Source organism: Elaeis guineensis, chromosome 11 (genome assembly GCF_000442705.2).
Source record: "Elaeis guineensis isolate ETL-2024a chromosome 11, EG11, whole genome shotgun sequence".
Taxonomy (NCBI): domain Eukaryota; kingdom Viridiplantae; phylum Streptophyta; class Magnoliopsida; order Arecales; family Arecaceae; genus Elaeis; species Elaeis guineensis.
In genome coordinates this window covers 55,016,529-55,020,068 of record NC_026003.2, presented here as the reverse complement: position 1 = coordinate 55,020,068, position 3,540 = coordinate 55,016,529, and the positions used below count along the sequence as shown (strand labels likewise).

The window sequence follows — 3,540 nt, the reverse complement described above, 5'->3', positions numbered from 1 at the left end:
ATTGAGTTTAATTTATTGATTCACTTGTTTGAAAAAAAAAAAAAATTTAAAATTTAAATTAATTTGGTTACTTTTCTTTAGATTTAGGACTCCTTAGGATCTTCTCTTTAGAACTTTTTCTCTTTTCTTTCTTTTCCTTATACATAAAAAATTTTATAAAAAAAAAAAAAAAAATTGTATAAACATCGAGAACCGTACACCTCGTGTGTGGAGAAGAGTGTCGGGTCGTCTAGTTAGAATTGAGTCAATTCCTGTTGTTCCAATGGCTGAACCAATCCAACCCATGACCCTTAAGGATTTGTGTTATCCAGTTGGCTCCATCCAACCATCTTGTATCAGGTTGCCACAACCCACAGCTAACAATTTTGAAATCAAACCTCAAATCATAAATATGCTTCCAAAATTCACAGGATTAGAAGATGCTTATATATTTATTAGAGAATTTGAGGAGGTATGTGCAACCATGAAACTGCAATTAACAGAGGATGAGGTCAAACTTAGATTAATCAACTTTGCCCTTAAGGACAATGCTAAGAAGTGGCTTTATAGTCTGCCAAACTATTCTGTCACTACTTGGGAGGGCTTTGTGAGAACATTTTTAAAAAAGTATTTCCCCCATCATAAAACAGCTAGGATTAGGAATGAAATAAATCAATTTTACCAACTAGCTGGTGAATCATTTTGGAAGTACTTTGATCGTTTCAAGAATCTTTTGACCCAATGCCCACACCATGGAATAGAAACTTGGAGACTATGCCAGATCATCTATGAGGGGTTAGATTCAAACTCAAGAACCATGCTAGAGTCCATGTGCCAAGGCCAATTTATGGACAAAGAAACTACTGAAGCTTGGCAATTCTTAGAAGACCTAGCCGAGAAAAATTTACAGTGGGAAACAACTAGGGAACCTGATAAAGCTACACCTTCAAGAGGAGGAATGCATCAAATTCAACCAACCCTAGCATCAGAGGCCAAGATTGCAACCTTAACACGTAGATTGGAAGCCTTAGAATTACAGAGACCAGCCAATGTAAATCAAATATCTGCACCCATGTGTAAAGGGTGCAATGCACCAGACCATGTCTTAGAAGAATGTTCCTACTCGAATGAGTGTGCACAGGTGAATGCCACCTATCAAGGACCATTGAACAATCCTTATGCACCCACATATAACCCAGGTTGGAGGAATCACCCGAATTTCTCATGGTCCCAGAATCCTAATGTAGGTAATCCAAATTTCAATCAGCAAAATCTAAGGTCCAATCCAGTGATGAACAACCCGCCAGGCTTCCATGATAATGACAAAAAAATTACCTCTTTAGAGAAAAGCCTAGAAGCCATGATGAAAACACATACCAGCTTTATGCAAACTACGGGTCAACTCATAAATAATAACACCCAAGCTATAGCCCGTCTGGAAATGCAAGTAAGTCAGCTGGCTTCGACCATTAGTGAACGAGAACATGGTAGGTTACCTAGCCAACATGAGCCAAATCCTAGGAACCAAAATGGTCCACGACCCCAACAAGGAAACCAAGTTAATGGTATAAATGCCATTCATACCTTAAGATCAGGAAAACAAATAGACAATAAGGTAGTTGCACTTGATGATATAGATGACTCATCTGCCGAGTCACCTTCTAAAACTACTACCTTTCAACCTCAAGCACCAGAAACTGAAAATTCACCTAGTCCAGTACTTAAAAGTCCTAGAGCTCCTTTTCCAAACAGACTGAAATCCAATAAATCTGAACATTTAGACAAAATTTTAGAGGTATTTAAACAAGTCCAAGTTAATATTCCTCTTTTAGATATAATCCATCAGGTTCCAACTTATGCCAAATTTTTAAAAGATCTCTGCACTAGGAAAAGGACCACTAATGTACCAAAGAAAGCATTTTTGGCTGCAAGTGTCAGTTCATACCTATCTAGCCATGTGCCAATTAAATATAAGGACCCTGGAGCTCCAACAATTTCTTGTGTTATTGGAGAAACCAATATAAAAAAGGCCTTGCTAGATCTAGGAGCTAGTGTGAATATCCTTCCATATTCGGTGTATGAACAACTAGGATTAGAAAAACTTCAACCTACTGGGATCACATTACAGTTAGCCGATAGATCTCTCAGGATCCCTAAGGGAATGGTCGAGGATGTTCTGATAAAGGTTGAAAATTTCATTTTTCCTGTAGATTTTATTGTTTTAGAGACTGAGCCAGTTGCGAATCCTAAAGGACATATACCTGTCATTTTAGGAAGACCATTCTTAGCTACGGCCAATGCTGAAATCAATTGTCGAAATGGTCTAATGAAGTTATCCTTTGGGAATATGACCATTGAGCTTAATGTTTTTAACTTAGAACAGGAATCCTCTTCTCATGCTGATGTCAATGTAGTCCAAGATGGTATTTATGAATCCATTGACATTAGTGATGATGAAGTCGACCTAGAGTCTAACCCCTGGTTAATCCATGAGTCTGAGGATGTCAATGAAATACTTAAAGAAAATCAGATTAATCAGGAATCGACACTTCCTACTGTACCAATCATTGAGATGGTGAACTCATCACCTAAACCATCGATAGAGGAAGCACCCATTTTAGAACTGAAGCCCCTCCCAGAACATCTCAAGTATGCATATCTAGGACCCAAAGAAACTTTGCCTGTAATTATTGCATCAGACCTAGATCCCAAGCAAGAGGAGGAGTTATTGTCAGTTCTAAAAGCAAATCAAGAGGCAATAGGTTGGACCATAGCAGATATCAAAGGAATAAGCCCTTCTATAGTTCAACATAGAATATACTTAGAGGAAGAGGCTAAACCAACAAGAGAAGCCCAAAGAAGGCTTAATCCAGTTATGAAGGATGTAGTTAAAAAGGAGATTCTGAAACTCCTAGATAGTAGAATAATTTATCCTATTTCTGATAGCTCTTGGGTAAGCCCAGTTCAAGTAGTACCCAAGAAATCTGGGGTAACAGTGGTCCAAAATGATGCAAACGAACTTATCCCAACTAGGACCCAAACGGGATGGAGGGTTGTATAGACTATAGAAAGTTGAATGCTGCGACAAGGAAAGATCACTTTCCTTTGTCATTTATTGATCAAATGTTGGAAAGACTAGCCGGATAAGAGTTTTACTGTTTTCTTGATGGATACTCCGGTTACAACCAGATCCCCATAGCCGCTGAAGATCAAGAAAAGACTACATTCACCTGTCCATTTGGTACTTTTGCCTATAGACGAATGCCCTTTGGACTATGTAATGCACCGGCAACCTTTCAGAGATGCATGATCAGCATATTTTCAGATATGATAGAACGATTTCTAGAATTTTTATGGATGACTTTTCTGTTTTTGGTCTAACTTCTCCGAGTGTTGAATCACTGCAATTAGTTCTAGAAGATGTAAGAAAGCACCTATTCTCAACTGGGAAAATGTCATTTATGGTCATGGATGCTAACTGGACTATTAATGCACGCAACCTTTCAGAGATGCATGATCAGCATATTTTCAGATATGATAGAACGATTTCTAGAAATTTTT

At 38.1% G+C, this 3,540-nt stretch overlaps 1 non-coding gene across 1 annotated transcript; it reads right to left on the bottom strand.

Annotated features, from left to right (window-relative positions):
* Positions 1-631: 631 nt before the first annotated feature.
* On the bottom strand, positions 632-738 carry LOC140852693 (small nucleolar RNA R71). Its single transcript, XR_012135595.1, has one exon. It is a non-coding gene; the product is annotated as a small nucleolar RNA R71 (small nucleolar RNA).
* Between the last annotated feature and the right edge of the window lie 2,802 nt (positions 739-3,540).